A 20,581-nucleotide genomic window follows, 5' to 3' on the forward strand; every position below is an offset into this window, starting at 1 on the left:
TCAACAATGATTGACGGCTCCGCAGGTCACCCAGGGGGCAAGGACTGGGTGAGCCTTGGAAATTTCCACTCACAGCTTCAAACTGCGCATGTCAGTTTAACCTCTTCTGTGCTGGCAGCACATACTCAAAAAATTTCCATGACAAATAGAAGTGGGGCAAGGCTGCATGGCACCACTTTAGACCTGGGGCCTGCGCATGGCGTGGGCCCAGTCTGCTTGCTCACATCCTTGGACAGGACTGGGATTCTTTTGCTGTCACCTGGGCTCCCAGCACCACATGCAGAGGCCTTATACACTTGGGCCAGGCTGGGTCCTGCCTCCATGGAGCTGCCCCAGCCCAATGGTACATGGCATATATGGAAGCAGGACCCAGCTCAGCCCCAGGGTGCAGCCCATGCATGTTGTGCAAGCCAGTGGTCTGCATCTGTGCCATGTACCATGTACAGCCCCTGGGTCTGAGGTGGTGCTGTACCGCTGGGGGTTTCTGCTAGGAGTGGGTATGAGTGCCCCAACCGCTGCTGCTGCTGCAGAGTGGGGTTGGGGGTCAGTGGGCTGTACACCGTCTGGGGGACCCAGCCCTCCTGAGCAGTCCTCCCCACCACCATACAAACTCCCCCCCAATCCATCCAGAAACCTTGCCTCCCCAAATTACCCCCAGAAAGCCACACTCACATACCCACGCACAAACCCCACACCACTCCAAACCACTACATCCACACCCCCATACCCCACATCCCTCACAAGTCTCACACCCTGCATGCTCAGCTGCAAGACGGGATGGGACAGGACCTGCCAGTGGGAGCTGTGGCAGCAGGGGATACATCCCTGCCCTGTGCCAACACCAGTGCTCGGACATGAGGCCCTGGCCTGAGGGTACTTGTGGTCATTGACATCACAGAGCAACGCTGGGGCCTGGGCACAGGTTCAGGGAGCAGAACAGCAAGGGCTGGCACTGCTCAGAGCCACAAAGCAGCAGGTGGTACAGCTGCAGCTGGACTCATGTTCTGGTGCTGGTGTGTAGCTCCTGCCAGGAGGGAGAGAAGGAGGGGAGAGAGGGAGCTAGTGGGGTAGTCAGGGGTTTTGGGTCAGGAGTGAGGGACACTGGTGAGGCTGTGGGTAGGGAGTAAAGGGCAAGGGTAGGCATAGTGCACCAGCATATCAGTGCTGCTTACTGACCCACATCCTGGCAAGCAAAAGAGGCAGGAGCAACTCTGATTTTTTTATGATAAAAAACCAAATGCAAATGCCAAAGTGTAAAGATATTTAGAATTAATTTTATTATGATGATAGAAGCACTGGTAGGCTTCCAAATTGCTTTAAAATTGCAAATATGTCAATAAAACATTCCCCTATTAATCTCTGTCTATATAGTGTTATTTCATTTTAATTGCAGAAGAACACAGATTTTGGGTATCTCAATGAGAGAATTTGGCATTTTTTTATCAATGAATTTGCAGTTGTTAACAAGGAACACCAGGATCTCTTCTAGGTGGTGAGACCTTGGCAGAGAAGCCTATCCAGGGCGAGCACCAAGGGCTGTGGATCCAAGGCAGAGGATACTGTCACAGGTGGCAGCAGGTCACAGCCAGGCAGCAGCCCTCACCACCAGACTGCTGCAGTGGGTAGAGGAAGCAGGGGCCACTCTAGATTCGGGCTGCTTCATCAGTCCAGCTGGCACCAAGACAGCTTTTTATTCTTCTGGGGCCAGCACAGGTGCTGGCTCCAGCTTCTAGCTCCCCTTGGCTGATGATCTTGGGAGGGGCTAGGCAGGGTCCGTTTGCTCCAGCATGCAGTGCTGAGAGCCCTGGGTGGCAGCAGGAGTTGTCCCAGTCCTGTCTGAAGGCACATGCCAGAAGGCCAGACCAGCTCCGTTCACCATGTGCAGGCCCCAGGTCTCAAGCAGTGCCATGCCACCACAGGTCTGTGCCTGCAGTGGGCCATGAGCACCCCATCGACCTGGCTGGCTCCTGATGCCAGCCCCGGGGGCTGTGTGCTGCAAGAAGGGTGGGGCTGTGGGGGTGTGCCCTGCCTTCAAGCCCCTTCCACTCCTACACCCCCCATGTTTCCCACTCACAAACCCCACATCCCCTCATGTTCCCTACACTCTTCTCCCACAAACTCCACACCCATGACCCCCTCCCCCCACCACATCCCTGCTTACTGGAGTCAGAACCTGATTTGAGCTGCTGCTTCTAGCCTTGTCCTGCTTCTATATGCTCCAGCAAGCTGCAGCATGCTGGAGCAGTAGGGGCAAGCAGCCGGCATAGAGGCTCTTTGGCTGGGTACTAGTGCCTCTCCTTGGAGGGATCCAGCCCCTGGTAGCCTTTGGACACACTGCATGAGCATGCCCTACACCTCTTTTTTCCAGTGTGTTTTCTTTTGATACTGGGATTTCCTGGTATCAAATTTAGAGTCTGCACTGCAAATATGAAGTGCAGGGAACATTTTTTTATTTGTGGCGTGCCTCCTGCAGTGCTTGCTTGTCTGGATGTGGCCTTCGGGTTAATCTTGTGAATCATGTTTGTACACATAACAGTGTTTTAACATTGTGTGGCCCCTGCACTCCCCTTGAAAGGATGTCAAGGCATGGGGCCATGGCATTCTGGTTGAGACTTTGACACTTGCAGTATCAGCCTAGGAGAAGTTGTTCTTGAGAAGGATAAGGTTTTTGGCTTAGGTTTTTGGCTCAGATTCAGGATCGCTTTTAGGCAGCTACATAGTCTTACCTCTGGGATATAGTGTGTGTTGGAAGCCAGTGAGCAGATGGAACATGGCATGGAGACCTGGGCTACGTACAGGTATTCCAAAAGCTTCTAGCAGAGGCATTCTAACAGCTTTTTATTTAAAGCACAATTGGAAGTGAGCCCAACAGACACTCGCTGTTCAGTCATGGGGCAGGGGTGGGGGGAGTTTGCCTGCACTGGCTGAGGCCAGCAGCTGGGTGATCATCCCACACACCTCCCAGGAGGCTGCCAGATTGGCCGCCCTTCCACCCCCAGTTCCTGGGGCAGCCGAAACTGCTGGCTGCAGTTGTCAGGAGGCTCAGGCAGAGGAGGGGTGGGGGCAGGGAGCTCTGTTGCTGTGAAGGTTGCCCCCCCATTGCTGGATTGGGACTTGGGGGGCGGGGCCAAGCTGGGTCTATGTGGCTCCCCACACCCCAAGCCTCCTCACAGCTGCAGCCACCAGCTACAGCAGGAGACTGCTTGGCTTGGCTTTTGGTCACACTGGGACCAGGGGTGGGGAGAAGGGGCTCCCTCTGCTGCGTGGACCTGGCCTGCCCCCCTGAGTCCCAACTCAGAAATCTGGGTGGGGACCTCACATGGCATGGGACCCCCCTCCTCCCATACCTCACCCCAGCCTGCAGTTACAACAGGATACTGGCCAGCCTGTCTTTTGGCCATGCTGGGAACTGGGGGTGGGGGGAAGGGAGCCTCCCTCTTCAAGCAGTGGGGAGAGAGAGGCTGGACCTTTTTCCTATGGCTCCCTTGGCTGGGCAGTGGTGCACTGTAGCGCAGCGAAGGGCTGGGGTAGCTGCAGTGCTGAGGTCAGAGGCTGTCACTGGCTCAGGTCAGTGACAGCCAAGGGGGTGGGGCCACATAAGCTCTGCCTCAGGCTAGCTAGCTGTCCAGTAAGGGGCCAGTGGGATGCAGGCAGAAAGTGATCTAGCTTAACGTGCGATGGATGTGGTACAGACATTTTAAAAAGTGCTCAACCTAGAGTGCTTTAGTCTGCTGTCACATTCATTGACGGTTAACTTAGAGCCAGATCCCCCATTTTAAAACTTCTTTAAGTGCTGTGAACAACTAGTGTTGCAACTTTAAAGCACGTTTTACATGCTTCATGCACATTAAATGTAGCTACGTACATCTCTATTTACCCTAATAGACAAGCCCTAAGCATTTGGTTCATTCCATAAATCACTTAGTAAATATCTATCTTTTTACAGCATCTCATCTTATGCTCACAGGCATAATTTTTCCTTCATTTTTTGGCTATAGTGTTGAATGTTCAGAAGATAATAGCATATCTGTTTCCAACACATAAGTATTGGGGATACTAAACACATTTTTTTTGCAGATTCCAGAAGGTATTAGTGGATTCCTTAGAGAAATGTATGGTATTACCTGAGCTGCTTAATCTTTCTTTTTATGTAGGTTATTAAAGCTTCAGTTAATATTTGTTATATAGACTATGGGTTAATTTGTGTCCATATTGAAATTGTTGGTAAAATTCTTAATGACTTCATTGGGCCAGGATTTTGCTTCATGGCTTAAGAATTATAAGTAGCTTATAATTTATAAGATAAATTATTTTATAAGATGAATTTTATGTTTTCCAAGAAGAAAACCTTTTCCTGGCTTTTCCTTTCCTGTGTGGAATCCATCAAATTCTAGTTCTCAGTCCCTTTGTTTTACATCACCCATTTGGAAGTGCCCCATACTATCTGTCTTACTGGGGTGCCCTTGAACGATAGAGATGAAAAACTGATTTCTACCTAGGGCCTAAACATACTTTACCTGTACTGCACTTGGCCAGCCTGAATCAGAGCACTGTACCAAAGGACCTGAGTTTGAATCCAGTTCAAAGTAGGCTGGTCTAGTGGGAAACTTTGTATGTAAAGGTGAAACTGTAACTATACTGCATCTTATACCTTCCCCATCAAAATATTACATTTAACCATTCTACAAATAAAGCTGTGCCATGTATTTTAATTGAGACCTGGGTCTCCTGCTCCCAACACTTATAATCAGATCCCAGTTTTCCAACTAAAGCTGTTTATTGATGTCCTACTTTTTTCAACATAGTACCATGTCAATAAATTGGAGAATGGTTTCTTATGTTAGATTTCCCCAAGCATTCTGGGGAAATCCTTTGACAATTTGCTGTATAAAGGCAGTTAATTGCTTTATATAGTGGAGCAATAGCAAGTATTTAGACCTATCATATGACAGACATCCAGCAAGTATGGGAAAGACATATTTGTCAATAAAATGAACACTAGAAGAGTAAATTATTTTATTATGTGAAAGTTCTTGGTTTAAGTCAAATTATCTCGATTTTACTAATAACTGACATGGCCTTAACTAGCTGCTTGGATAGCTGAAAGAAAAGGCTTCTGGAAATTTTATTTTTTAATTTATTTTTTTTTATTTTTTGAATATTCTTGGGACCTCCCTAGAACCAGAAAGTAAATCTCCAGGCACCATAGAATTGAATAAAAAACTGAAAGTTTAAATTATATTTTATTTTAAATCGGATAGGACCATAATAGAAAAAGATCATCAAAAACAATGAAAAGAAATAATTGTTAATTTCTACAGTACCTTGAAACAGAAGCCCATGAGAATAAATGGAATAAGGATACTATTAAAATTTCCTCTTTTATTATATCTTCTCTGCCAGAATAATTGTTGCTGTGTCCAATATATGCAGGGGACAATTTACTAGCTGTTTTCTATTAGTTTTTAGCATTAACATATACAGGAATAAAATGAATAGCAAGGTTTTCTTTGGTTAATTAAATGACTGACAAGTCACAGATGTTGCTGCACCAAGTCTTCCATATGATTTAAAAAAAAATCCTGGCAAACAAAGGAACAATCAACTAAGAAACGTAAACGGCACTCTTTATTAAGTGAATATTGATGCTATATTATGAATTTTTTTATGAGTGTGAATAGATCAGAGTACTTTTTTTTTTCAAATTTCATATTAGTCACAAAGAAAAACCTTTTTAAATATAACTCACGTAATGTATTCCAAAAGATGTTTTCATGTAACAATGACAGTTTCCCTTCTTCCATAAACACACACACACACACACACACACACACACACACACTTTATTAAAAGGAAACATATTTTTAATTTTTTTCATCAGTATTTGGCTTGGTTTCACTTACTGAATAACAGTATTATAAACTATCAGGCTCAAACAGATGGAGCAGGTATTACTAAAAGTCATAAGAAGCTCTTACGTGTATTGCCTTCTGTGCTTCTATGATTTAGAAATGAATTCTAAAAGTTGTTGAGTTCCCCACCCCCTTTAAGCAGTACCTCAATCTTTCTTAATGAAGGATCCTGTCAGTTTACATCAAAACTTATCACTAGTGACAAGTCACTCATCTTTTTAACTCCTGACTGAGGTGCCTTAGTTTTGTTCTGGAAGGACCCTTTTTGAAGTGAAAGCAGAGTTTTATTTCTCTGTGATTTGGACACTTGTCCCCAAGAACTGGACTGAGACAATCAATTTAATTTCAATTTATTTTTAGCTACCAAACAAAAAGTGGAAGTCAAGTCAATAACTTCCAGCCACTGGATTTCTCTCAGGTCAGCAGATGTATGACCTAGAAGTGGAAAGCTGTGTACCCTATTTTACTAATTTACTACGCTGCTCAATTTACTACCACAAACATTTTCACACAGTTAAATGATCTTTGACAAAAGGGCTAAACTATTGTTATTATTTCTTCCTCTATATATTTTAATCAATGTGGGTCTGAACTTTCCATATGTTCAGACACTTCTGGAATGTCCTAAGTACTTTCAACGGTACTCAGTGTAATGGGAATTGAGACCATCTAGTGTTTTCCAAATATAACTGATGAATTATGTGGATTTGGGGAAAACACAACAGCATACTACTGTATTATGTTTAAAAAATGATAAATGATAACAGCAATGTATGTTTATCTACTACTTTCCTTCAGACTGACCTTAAAGCACTTTACAGATAATATGTTGGTACCTCTCCACAACTCCTGATGTCTTGCTACCTTCAGGGGAAATGCAGCAGCCATAACACTACTCACCAGCATAAGAGTTAAGAACGGTAAGTGAAGAAGAATAATTTATCTACATAAATATTGGAGTGATGTGTTTAGCCATGATGATCCAGGAAATATGTGAAAGGCAAGGATATTTTTGGGAGATATTTTTTGTTGGGTCAACTGCATGGTTGGGAAACACTTTAGGCACACTTTCTGGCACAAAGTGCTCTTCTTCAGGTCAGAATAATTTATCCATCTGATACATCAGGAGGAATTTAAAATGACCTATAATTTCTGAAGGTAGATTGAATCCAGAATATCTACATTTTAAATCTAAAATCTCTACCATTGTGCATATTAAGTAACATTGTGCAACATTCATATAATTAACATTAGAAATATAGATTTTTCAGAACTCGAAAAACACTTCCAGAAGCCTACTGCTTCTTTTCTATCACACCATCATACTGCTGCAGATTACAGTTGAATGGGAAATGTGTAACCTGGTAATTTATAAACCTAACTTGTTGAAATATGGATCTCTTAAAGGAAACCCATTTGGTTACAAGAGTAGTTTTGATGATTGTAAGCTTACATGATTTGGTATGATCATTTCTTCTAGTTAAACTGTTAGAGCCCCTTCCCCATTAAAAGCAAGAAATGCTTCTGTTACCCTGGAGCATGGTGCTGCTTGTGGCCACCACAAATAGTGGGAGCCTGGGGTGCCCAGTAGCCAATGATCTTGCCTAACCCTTCTAGTGGCTGTGACAGGTTTTCTCAAGAAGAGGGTCTCCCTGTACAGAGGATGAGCCTTGCAAACATGGTTGACTATGTAAAGGATTTAATTATATACAATACCAATTACAAATAATCAAGCACTTAAAAGCTATTAAAGAGAACATACAATACACAACCACAACCCTGGTAATGACAGTCACAGCATATAACCTTTCCTTTAAATACCCATAACCTAAAAGGAAAGTACTAATCACTGACAGATATTAAGGCACCAACATTGAACCAGTTGAGTTACAGACTTATAGGCTTGATCATACTTATTTACAAATCCAATCAATAACTTTAATACACAAGGATGAATATGATGGCTCTCTGCACAACAGCCTGGGGCAATGCCTTGAAAGGAATAGCCACTTCTTTGCCCCTCTCACTTGAGTGTGGACAGTAGGGATGTGCAAAACAGGCCATATTAGATTCTGTGACAGATGGCACTCTTGGGGCTGGGTCTCATGCCGGCCCACCCACCTGTCTCCACAGGGCAGTCCGCCCAGTCTTGCCTGCCATGATTTTGCGGTTCCATAAACTGTTAGTACCCATTTCCTGCCCTGACGCTGGGAGGGTGCTCTTATCTTGTCTGCCACGTATTTGATGGAAAAATAACTTGGAAGGCTGCCTATGAGCCTTCGCTTAGTCCTGGTTCACTGAACCTTACTCAAGCTCTCTGATCTGTAGCCCCTTTGCCAGGCTTCTCTTCAGTACAGTGCTGCAGGAGACACCTCAGACCATATGGGCCAATTGCGTGGCTCCAATCACTCCTTTACCAAGCGCCATGCCTCGCAGGTGTTACATTACCATTATGCTCTGTTGGGGCCTTGGCCTTCTCTAACTCACTTTCTTTGATATAGCTAGGCCTTCTAGCCTAGACCTACTGTGTTGGGTCTAGCTTTGGGTTAGCCCACAAACTCCTTTTATTACTGGGCCCCTGGCCCTTGCAGCTCATGCCCCTCTGGTGCTGAGCTCTCTGTAGCCCCTGAGACTGTAACCCTCTGGTGCTGGGGCTCTACAAAATCATGTACTCTCAGTGAGGTCTGTTCCTCCATCTAACCCAGGAGGTGCACAGCCCCATCATTGCCCTGTTGGACCTGGTGCTGGCCACAGGCGACGATCTGGTGAGGGGGCTATGGGTCCTCGACCACCTGGGTGACAGTGATCATCGCCTGCTGGAATTCACCATCCAGTGCAAGGTGGCAAAGGCCTACAGCAAGGCAGCAGCCCTAGATTTCAGGAGGGCAGACTTCAATGAGCTAAGGAGAATTGTTGTGGAGGCACTGAGGTCCGGATGGGAAGGGAGTAAGGTGTCCAAGAACAGTGGTTGCTCCTTAAGGAGACGATCCTCCAAGCCCAAAGGGAGGTAATCCCAACACAGATCAAAGGGGGCAGGAGGGTGCAAAAGCCCCCATGGCTCACCAAAAGCATCTGGGAATGTCTCCTAGCTAAAAGGGGGCATACACCCAATGGAAGGGAGGGGCCATCACCAGGGAGGACTATACTGCAGTTGCTCGGGGATGCAAGGGGGCGGTCAGGAAGGCCAAGGCGGTGATGGAACTGGGACTAGCTACCCAGATCAAGGGCAACAAGAAATCCTTTTTTAAATACATAGGGGGCAAAAAAAGGTACCGGGTAACGTGGGGCCCCTGCAAGACGCTGCTAGGAAATCTGGTCATCACACCAGACAACAAAGCTAACCTATTTAACAACTTACTTGCCTCCATATTCCTGAGCAGGGACCAGATCAGCCCCCCCACTAGACCCCCCTCAGGCCCCAGGGGAGGCGCATCTAGGCCAAGGGTCAGTGAGGATCTAGTCAGGGAAGAACCAGCACCATACCTACAGGCTGGGGAACTCCCTTCTCATCAGTGCAGAGGCAGAAAAGGATCTTGGAGTCATCACTGATGCCAAGATGAACTTGGGCCAGCAGTGTGGGGATGCAGTCAGGAAGGCCAACCACACCTTGTCATGTATCCACAGATGCATCTCAAGCAGGTCCAAGGAGGTGATACTCCCCTTCTATGCGACACTGGTCAGGCCACAGCTGGAGTACTGCGTCCAGTTCTGGGTGCGGCACTTCAAGAGGGATGTGGACTACATGGAGAAGGTCTAGAGGAGGGCCACTCGCATGATCAGGGGGCAGTAGGGGAGGCCCTACGAGGAGAGGGTGTGGTACCTGAATCTGTTCAGCCTCCACAAGAGAAGGCTGAAGGGGGATCTAGTGGCTTGTTACAAACTAGTCAGAGGGGACCAGAAGGCATTGGGGGAGTCCCTGTTCCCCCAAGCACTACCAGGAGTGACCAGAAATAATGGTCACAAGCTGGCAGAGGGTAGATTCAGATTAGACATCAGGAGGCGCTACTTCACAGTCAGAGTGGCTAGGATCTGAAACCAATTTCCAAGCAAAGTGGTGCTGGCAGCTACCTGGGGGGTCTTTAAGACAAGGCTAGACAAACACCTTGCTGGGGTCATATGACCCCGGTACCTTTTTCCTGTCAAGGCAGGGGATCAGACTTGATGATCTGCTCAGGTCCCTTCCGACCCTACAAACTATGAACTATGAAACTATGAATTAGCCTCTTTCCGGTCCACTGGTGCAAACAATAACACAAACCTAAGCCCCGGGCTACAACATAACATTAACAATAAAGGCAGCACTCTGCCTCTTTAAGAGGGCAAACTCCCCTCCCTTAGACTATCAGCCCCCTTTATCTCTAGGCACCTTGTGAGCCCCTAGAGTCTCACTGCATTTGGAGGTAGCAAAGCAGGCAGCCAGATGCATGGGGCCACTCTCTTGTGCAGGAGCTCCTTCTCTTGGCAGTTGCCAAAAAGACACTGACCCCCAGCCAGCCATAACCCTGAGCTTATATGTGCCCTAGGCTCTGACTCCTTCTGGTCTGCTGACAGCCTGTAGGTGCTGGCTAATTACCTTGTTAGCTTGTTACTCAGGCAACCTGCAGCTGTGGGGCTCTGTGTAGCCTGCTAGGCTCCTTTGCTAAGCTGTTTCTGCTCTTAAAGGTGCAGGCACGCCTAGGTGCCCTGCAACAGATTTGGATTTGGTCCAAATTGGGGACAGTGATTCAATCCATTGATTCGGGTCACTGTCCCTCATTCGATTCAGCTGAATCCAAATCTAAAAGCTCAATGCTGATTCTAAGAATCAGTGATTCAGCCATAGGTACAGCTTTAAATGGTTTTTCAACATGCCTCAAGGTAGCAGGTGTGGCTTGTGGACACTGAGGTGGTGGGTCGGATGGTGCATCCCACAGGAGTGTACACTCCCTGCCGGACCTGGAAGTGCTTCTGGTCCACTTCTGGGTCTGCTGCCAAGCATGCTGGGGAGCTTCCAGTGCTTCTGTTGGATACTCTATTCGCCCCAGCATCTCAGCATTCACGAGCCACCTGGTACTTTGAGGTATGTAGAAAAAGCATTTAAAGCTGTATCTATGTCTGAAGCACTGAATCTCTTTGAATCGATTTGGTATGTTCTGGTTTGAGTCTCAGAGATTAAAGGGTCTCCTGATTCAGTTCTGATTTGGAGATTCGGTTACCGAATCGGTCCGAATCTCTACTGAATAGAATCAAAGACCAAAGTTCTGTACAGTCCTAGTGGTCAGGTCCTCCTTGGCTTGGGTCCCTCTATGCTTGCTTTAGGTGTCACATGCTGCCAGCTGTCACTCCCTCCTGGCGTCTCTGCAATACACTTCTCTCCCCCTGATCTGCATCCCCTGACAGAGCAGGCTGTGGGGTCTGGGCTGCTGGCCTAGGCAGGCCCCCTGGCCAGTACACACACCCCGCGCCAGGCAGTTGGGAGAGGGTTTCATCACCTCCTTGTTCTCACTTTCTGTAGGAAGTCTCACCCCATGTAAGTAGGTTCTAGTGTCCCTTAAACCCTGTCTTTCCCCACCATGAACCCCACAGCCTATGTCCCACCTCCTTCAACTCCACACGCAAGCAGACTGGGCCTGTCTCCCTCCAGTTCCTCCTGCTCAGTGCACACTTGCCCCACACAGGGCTTGTGGGCTCCTTCCCAGCTAAGCCACAGCAAGGTCTCCTTCTTGTCCCAGGAAGGATTCCCCAGCTCAAATGTCTCTCCGAGCCTGTAGCAACTCCCTCCATGACTCTGCAGGCTCCAAGGAAGCACTACCCAGCCAGGTTGCCTCCAGTCTTCAGCCTGCGTGGTGAACCTTTTTTCTCCCATCCCTGGGGGAGAAAAAACTCTGTTATCAAGGATTTTTCTAGCCAATCCCCCACAGGGATTTTTTCTGGAGGCTTCCACAATTGCCCCTTGTTCCCTTTTTCTTTCCCTCAAAAAGGATCCCTCCAGACACGCTTCATCCACCCTCACTATGGTGTGTGCACTGGGAAAAACATCCCACTTTTGCAGCACATTGTCTCTAAAGTGGCAGCCTTCCCATGTTGCACTTCTCATGAGACACTCCTTTTTTAGGTAATCTTCATAATCTCACTGCTTGTTACATTTCTAAAGCATAAAAAGTGATAGCTTATTTCTGAAGTCCTTGCTCAATCTTTATTCAGATAGAACTTCAGTGGAAGTAAAATCTTCCAACCTGCAATTTTGCCTGAGTAAAGTCTACAAGACGATATCTTAAAGTAGCAAAAATATGACTCTAACATATAATCAATGGACAATGGATTTATAGACTAAGTACAGACAGTCAAAAAGCCCAAGGTTGAATCAATTCAATCTTTGCAGGTTAGTCTAAGCTGCATAGATTGAACTGATAAATAAGTGAACAAACATTCACTTCTGGAAATGCAGCCACATGCCTGCACTGGCTCAGGCCAGAAGAAAGGGGGTGCTAGACCACACCTCCCTGCTCACCTGGAGCAGACAGCTTGGGCCAATGCTAGCTCACCAACCCAGTGAGGGGGAGTCTGCAGCGGAAGCAGGGCGGTGCAAAGCATCCTGAGATGCTGGAGGATCATGAGTTAACTTGAATCTGGAGGGAATCTGGGATAGAAGTTCAATAAACTGATTTAACCTAAATCAGTTAATTTTCTGTCCAGGTTTATCTCAAACCAGTTAAAGCCATTTAAGTTTAAGTGCACCGACTTATGCTGTGTTACAGATTTGAACTGATTTCTGATCACTTACATTAGTTTGTGTGTAATTTATGTCCCTAGTCCTATGGACAAATCTAACATTAATACACAACCAATTATTTTAGATTCCAGTAAAAATCTGCCTGATGATTTGGCCTATTAAAAGTAGCTATTTATAATAACAGTAGAAGGGAAAGCACTTTTAAAAGTCTAGTAATTTAAACAGATGCAATTGGGATGATCATTTTTACTAAAAGTGTTATGTTTTGATGCAACATGCAATGGTGAAGGGAACGCATCATAATCTTATAACTGGATTAATTATGAGGGTGATGAATAGTGTTCAACCTATGTAAATAAATGTGTGCCTGAGATTCAAGACCAATGAAAGTATGGCTATGTTTTAGTGGACCATGGTATCATATTTCATATAGCAGAACTTGTGAGGGAAGAGGAGTGATATTTATGGAGTGCAAAGCACTGTGGGATTTTGTGGGAAACCACATATATTCAGCTTGTCAGAAAACATCTTAATATTTACTCTTACAATCCCTAGGCTACTGCTTTCTAAACCTAAAGCTTTCATTAGCCCATTTACCAGATATAAAATATTTCTAAGTCTGTTGAAAGAGTTACTTTCAGGAGTAGCATTTTGCATAGTAAAATGACGATACCTTTACATAACCTTATTATTGCAGTAATGTCAAATAATGCAGTGATTTGGCTTATCCCAATGAATTAATCCTCTGTTTCACATATGGCTTCATTGCATTTGATTATTACAAAGCATTCCCTCAGTATTACTATTTCATAGAAAGAGCAATATCCCTTCCCGGATGTGCACCTTTTTCATTGCTGTACTCACTTCAGAACTTTTTAAAACTGAATGTTAATAAGAAAAGTAGTAAAGGGTGAACTTTATTTTTGAGATTGCAGTTGTATTCAGCCCCCCTGCCCACCAGTTACATTTATTAATCAAAAAGTATTGTTGACTATAGCCCTTAGTGCGATCTTGTCCCACATCTTTGTTCCATAGCTGTATATGATGTTTACAATGGTTTACATTCTGAATGTCCTACTGGTTCACAAACTTTAAGAGCTTTGGGTATTATTTCTCCTAGATGCTTTGGGTCCCTGAAGATTTTTGGTGGGAAATTTTATAAATTGAAAAATAAATAAATATTGCTTAAAATCTAAATAAAGGAGCTCTGTATATTGGTTGAAATAAATATTTTGATCCATGTTGCATACACACTACGTTACATTAAGAAAGGTTAATTCTATATTAAATATAATCAAAAACACAACATGGGGCCTGTCACGCTGACATGGTGCGATAGGTACTTTAATACTGCTCAGCAGGAGCCCTTGTTATATTTTTTATATGTTAGTAGATGTCTACTTAGAATTGATCAAACCTTTCCTTCTGAAACATATATGCCAACACCTCCACAACACACTATAAACTAGACTCTCAGAAAACAATAATGATGCTTATCAGTCACTCGCCTTGAGTTTGCTTGTGAAAAACCTCTAGCTAGTATGCTATTGGAGCTCTTAAAACATAGATCTTTTTGCTGCACTGATAATTCACTCACAGCTTGAGATTGATGACTATGTGAAGTCCATAAAAGATGTTACCACTATATTTTCTTCTTATGATTTATTTTATCATGTTGTCAAGGTTTGCAGAAAACAAGAAACAAATCAATGAATGTCATGCTTAAATATTAAAGAAGGCTGTAATACACAATTTTATTCAGATGCCTTATTCAATCTTGTAGCTCTGAAAAGGGTAGCAGCAGCAAAGCTTTTATTTGAATTACTTTTGGAAAAATTAATTTAGTGTGAATGTTGAATTGTGAATGGCAAAAGGGTAGCTAACCTTATTTGTTTAAAGAGGACTATATAGTTACTTTGATTCTTTGAAAAGCAGTTCTAAGAACCAGAAGGAAATTGACTGGTGTTTCAGCTGAAGAAAAAACTTCGAAGCAGAATTGTTTAATAAGTTTATATACTGTAGATTAGTAGAAGGTTACATGAGATACAGCAAAGGGAGGATGAGTCATTTGTACATTAAGGGACACCAGTATGAACAATGTAAACACTATAAACCTGCAGGCTGAACCAGTTATTTCTTCATTATCACTATTCTGATATCACATTTTACACCTTAGTATGGGGAATGGGGGGCATGAGAAGACAAGACTTGTGATATAAAATGGTATTACTACAATGTCTGTAACCTCACACGATTCAAAACTAGTTGTCTCAATTCTAATGCCCCTTTTCCATGCTTCGTTAGAATCCAGACACAAAATAGCAATTAAACTCGGTTGTTTGTTTGTTTGTTTTTATAATACTTTCAATTAGGGATGGGGGAAATGATGTCTTAATATTTTTTTCCAAGTGATTTGAACATGGTGGGTTCAAAATGTTGAAATAGAAATGGACATGATTAAGGTTTCTTCTCCAGGTCATATTTCACCTTTAAGGCTGGCTTTTGTAACAAATTAGCCCTTCCCTATATCTAGCTGTCATTTAAACCTTCATCTTTTAAAATTTCATTTGTTGTTGTTATGAGGAGCAGGCATTAAGAAAAGGAAAAAAAAGGTAGTATGCACTGCTTCCTTTTGTACTGTCTCATGGAAGGCTGTGAATAGATGGACTGAAACTTTGAATTTGATCTAACTCTTAATGGGAAATTGGAAAGGGAAATGGAGTGCTGTGTGGATGGATGCTTTGTGGTTCACTGAGTAGATATGTTGTTGTGCTCCCAGTTCTTTGAAATGTTTATGCCTAATATCCAAGAATAATGAATTAGAATAATCAAATCTAGTGGTCATGAATATGTGGATCCAAGAGACCAGGTCCAACTCCAAAATGAAGAAGTAGCACTTTCTTGCCAGTTACTTTATAAAGGGTATTTTTCATGTTCTTAGCTTTGGGAAGCCAGAAGCAATGAAGAATCCATTTCCATGGTCTAATTTGCTTTATCTGTGTTGGAACAGATATCCAAGTGCTTTCCTCTTTCACTAGCATACCTTTGTCTTCTTACAATTCTGTTTTAGCTAAATGCTATGCTTCACTTGCAGATCTCATTTAGTGGCTGTCTATCACTATGAATGATAACAGCCAACAATTTTTTTCTCCACATTAATTTTTGTGGAGATGAAAAGGACATCAGTGAATGAATTGTGTTTTGGTCAGGAGATGTGTGCACAGTCAACCCAATTCTCTCGGCTTCCTTTATCTGAATTCAGGCAAGGGTGCTTCAGGGTGCCATGCAATGTTAGCACTGGTAGTTGTGCAAACATGACTCACAAGATAAACCCAGAGATTTCAAATTGGAATCCATAGTGTCAAGAGCATTCTGTCCTGTCATATGCTTTCTGACTTCTTTGCAACCAAAGAATTGTTCTATTATTTTTTCCATAATAAATAAATTAGAGAAAACAAAGAGCTGACATTTTATGAGGGGTGCCTTGAATCTAAGTAGGAGTGCTTCAAGTCTAACCAGGGGTGCCTTGAGTCTAAAGTGGTTGAGAACCACTGAATTGCACCCATAATGTTAGCTGCTCTCCTCCAATTATAGATCTCAAATAGTCCCTTGTGTTGGTAGAACATTGCTTCCATTTATGTTTGATGTGCTAGAGATACCTATTGATTGCTGGAATTGTAGTCCATGCTGTTCTACATAGTGCCCTAGTCATTTCACTGAGCTATCGGATAGAATAAGGGAGAAAATTAGTACTGTAGGACTGCACAAGTGACCCATTCTACTCCATGTCCTATTTTCATGCTCAGTTGGGTGGAATCCAGAATACTGATGGTAGATAACAGGAGTTGGAGGTAATTGTTAGTGAATGGAAAGGTTGGTTGCACTGACTGCTGGTGCCTAAAGTACCTTCCAGAAGATAGTGTGCTTTTGAATTATGATATACTTTCTTCCTCAAAGAAGGTGCTGACTGCCTCTGTTTGAAGGAGTCCCAGGTGCTCTCACTAACCAAGAATGGAATTAATCACTGAACGGTGACAGTTCAATTTCCCTGCAATTCTTGAAGACTAGTTTTGTGAATTTAGTTGGTGACTGAAAAGACAGAAGTAGTGGGCTGGGAAGAGTCATCTGCAATGGGTTCCATTGACTTTGACTCCACACATAGGCACTGAGTACATGGGGGCCTGAGAGCCCTGGCCTCTTTTGGGAATAGGCCAGGATGATCACCCATCCCTAATTGAAGACTGACAAAACCAGGTTGCTGTAGGCCCCTGCAAGGGGCTGCAGGGATTGGGATAAAGCGGGCCCCACATGTATGTGTGCATGTGCACACATACATGTGGCCAGGAATACAGCCCTAGGCAGCAGTGGAGAGCATCTCTTCTAGCTGCCTGCAGTCAAGTTTATGGGGGTACAGATTGAGACCCCCAAGGTGAGGGAGGGAGTGGGGCAGGGGCTGGACCTGAGGATGCTGCCTAGCCACGACAGTGCATGGGGCCTGGGGCCAGGGCAGGGAGTCAAACAGAGCCATGGGTGGCTTGTTCAGGGGGCAGGGGGAGGGGTACAGCTCCCTGCCACTGTGTGCACTCACTCCCAGGGAAGGGGGAATGGGGGGCACATGCCCCCCAGATTTGTGCACATGGTGGAAGCACATGCAGGCTCACCACAGTGGGCTTGGGACTCCCCGCCCTGCTGCCTTCCCCTTGGGAAGTAGTGCAGTATTGCCATGGTGAGACACCCCCTGTCCACTCAGTAGCAGTGGGGGTCACCATTTGGCACCTCTGTGCCCAACCCGCTGCTGCTGGACAGGCAAGGGTTGCCTCACCATGACCGTGTGGCTGGTGTGGGACTCCTGGCAGGGGGAAGACAGCAGTGTAGGGTGCCCTGATCTGCCTCTACCCTCCACAGGCTCTGCTTGGCTCTGATCTAGCAGTGTTGCCGGTGGGGTGGGACATTTTCTTAGGGTCCCCTCCCCAGCAAAAATAAAAGCTGGTGCCTATGATTCCACATGGTGTTGAAGGAGAATGTTGTAAGCAGTTGGGGGCTGGAGGGGAACTGCAAACTTAAGGGAAAGATGTGGGAACAGAAATGTCTGTGGAAAATGTGAAGGGAAGAGCGAAGCAGCAAGTGGAAGCCTATATATATCTGCAGTTATTTTGAAACATGGATAATAACAACAATTACACATATTCAGGATGCTGACTGTTCTTTAGTAAATTTTATTTATGTTGTTCTGGAAATGGCTAAACTTAAAGACTCTGTAAGAAAGAACTACAGGCCAGGTATTTCCTGAACCACCAATAGTTAGTAGGGCACCTCCCCTATCCTAACTCAGTCTTGCTTATAAGCATAAGCCAGATAGTGATTCATAGAAAAACAGGACTACAAGACCCCTTCAGAGGTCATCTAGTCCAACTCCCTGCTCAAAGCTGGATCATCCCTACGGAAACCATTCTGTAAGTCCTTGCCTCACGTAGTCCTAAAATAAAACTGTACAATGAACCTTGACATCAACTATGATGTATATTGCCCAAAGACATCCCAAGCACCCTAAAGAAGGGAGACAAGGGTGGTCATTGTCCTCTGCTGCAAGGGTTATTAAACCATGTTCAGTAACTTAAGGTCATATTTAATAAAGTTTTATTCTTCCTTTATGCACTCTTTGCATTTGGAAATGAGGATCCAAAGAGCATGTAAAATGCATAGTTCAAAATTCCACATATTACATTGCTCCTCTCACACCGATCCATTCATTATAACCATGCTTTCTTGTTTTTACGTGTGAATTATATAAGTGAAAGACACGGTTTTGGCAAAAATATTCCCTTTTCTGTCTTTCAAATCTGCTTAGCTCTAGAGAGCACTTAAAGTACTTTAAGGAACATTTCTTTCTGCTTCTATGCAATACTTTGAGTACATACACCTTGCTTTTTCTCCAGAGATGGAATTGATATTGAATCAGAAGATTAGGAAAAATCATTGTTGCCTGCCCCGAACAGATCAGGCAGCAAGAACAGTAAGTTGGGTTTTAATTAATTAAATTTGATGCTTTAATTTAGCTTGAGACTATAACTGCAAACGAAAGCATATTTTATTTGCAGCTTTCATAATGTATCACAATATATTTACAACATACTATTAAAAATAATATGTATTGGATTATGCATTATTTCAAGCATTGTATTCAAATTAACCTTAGAACAATTCTTGAAGAATCAAATTTGTAACACAGGATGCAATTTTAGCATCTTATTCTTTGCATATATTATGGTATATTATAACTTAGGCATAGGAAACCAACTTAAAGTTGATCAATCTTCTCTTGATGCCATGGCTCATCAAGTTGGAAACTGGCAGGCAAATTGAAACTATATAACTAAGGGAATAGAGTCCTTATCAAAGATAATCAGTTCTGCTGATTTAAGAGGACTTGATAAACTTGAAATCATATTTATGGCTCAAAATCTTGTGCCTATTATATTTGCAAGTAACTCACAAGATTAATAGAACTGAAAACAGTTAGTGGAAATTTCCCCACTAGTTTACTTTTGAAGCACTTTGGTGAAATTTGTCTCTGGACTGATGGCCAGTACAAGGACTATGGATTATTTAAATTCCATGTAAGTCTTTTATTACATGTGGGATTGGTAGCAATACCCCTGGTGGATGTTGCCCTACATTTACCACTTGAAGAAATATTTTCAGTTTTCTATAATGTTGCCAGAATTTGACGTGAGGGAGTTTTACATACTGAATGCCTACCTAAGTGGTGGCATTGATTTTTGTCCCTTCTTTTTTAAGGGACAGTATCAGACAAACCTGTTAAGCCAGTTTTGAGGGAATTTTACCTATGGTGAAAATTGGGTAGGGCAATCTGTAAAGGGCAATTTAGAGTTGGGATTAAAAACAGTGGGCAGATAATGTGTAAGCCACATCATTTCATTATTTCCTCCTTAGAAACAAATCTTGTATATACGTCTCATTTGTGGATTTATATAGGGAGGCATGTATATTCTGGATCTATATATTTGAAGGAAAATCCTTCCAGATTTTCTTGGACGACATGGCAGATTGGTTTCCAGCCCAGACCCATTTTTTTTGATCAGGATTCTTGACCCTAGCATGGCAAAAAAAGAATATCCTGTGCTCAGGGCCCACTGTGATGGCTGGTTTGTACTGAGATGGGGAAGGGTGGCTTGGTTTAGGGCTAGTCACAATGTTTCTCTACAAAAACGCAACCATGTGTTTAGTACCTTATTTTTCTTAGTAGTTTAAGATGCCCAAAGCTAATGTTGGAGTGCACTGTGTTATCATTTTGTTATTAGACAGCTGTGTTGTAGCGTTACTTACGTATTTTTTGTCATGTCAGAGGACAATGGTCTTCTGAAGATACGGCAATGCTGGGGCAAGTAGATATCATTCAAACCTATAAACAGAGATGCTTTTCTTGTAAAACTTTTACCCTCAAAGACTTCTAACAATGTGAACTCTAGATTGCTTTTTAATAACTTTCATAATATTTTGAGGAACTTTTCTAGCTATTTCAGCCTCTAAGAAGTGGTTAACAGAGAAGAAGAAGACCACTGGAAAAGTGTCCAGTTATGCTGAAATTGTTACTTGAACTTTTCAACAAGTTGTATCCATTTACCCCCCTCTGGAAATGCTGGGCAGCCTTCCCTATGTTGTTTTTTTAAGGAAATGATGCAATAAAAATTAAACAGCATTTTAGTGTGACTTAATATATAGTACCTTGAGAAGAAAACCTTCTCATCATAATTTGTTGACTAAATATTTGACTAAGGTGTTCCTTGCATTATTTCAATTTGAAATGCCAAGCGTGCAATTCTGCTTTTCTTGACAGTGATTTAATAGTGAATGTGAGAAAATGTCAGGATATATAACTCTTCACTGTTCATATGTTTATATATACTCTGTCCTTCCCCATTGTCGTCTATATTGG

The 20,581-nt window shown here is 43.5% G+C and overlaps 1 long non-coding RNA gene across 1 annotated transcript in view; it reads left to right on the forward strand.

Moving 5' to 3' along the window:
* The window catches only part of LOC109324355, a 107,375-nt gene extending 87,351 nt beyond the window's left edge, over positions 1 to 20,024 (forward strand). Inside the window, exons 2-3 of the long non-coding RNA XR_002104909.1 lie at positions 18,561 to 18,637; positions 19,993 to 20,024. This is a non-coding gene — a long non-coding RNA (uncharacterized LOC109324355). The remainder of the gene's footprint in view (positions 1 to 18,560; positions 18,638 to 19,992) is intronic.
* The last annotated feature ends 557 nt before the right edge of the window (positions 20,025 to 20,581 follow it).

This window comes from Crocodylus porosus, unplaced genomic scaffold, assembly GCF_001723895.1.
Source record: "Crocodylus porosus isolate Cpor-Errol unplaced genomic scaffold, CroPor_comp1, whole genome shotgun sequence".
NCBI lineage: Eukaryota > Metazoa > Chordata > Crocodylia > Crocodylidae > Crocodylus > Crocodylus porosus.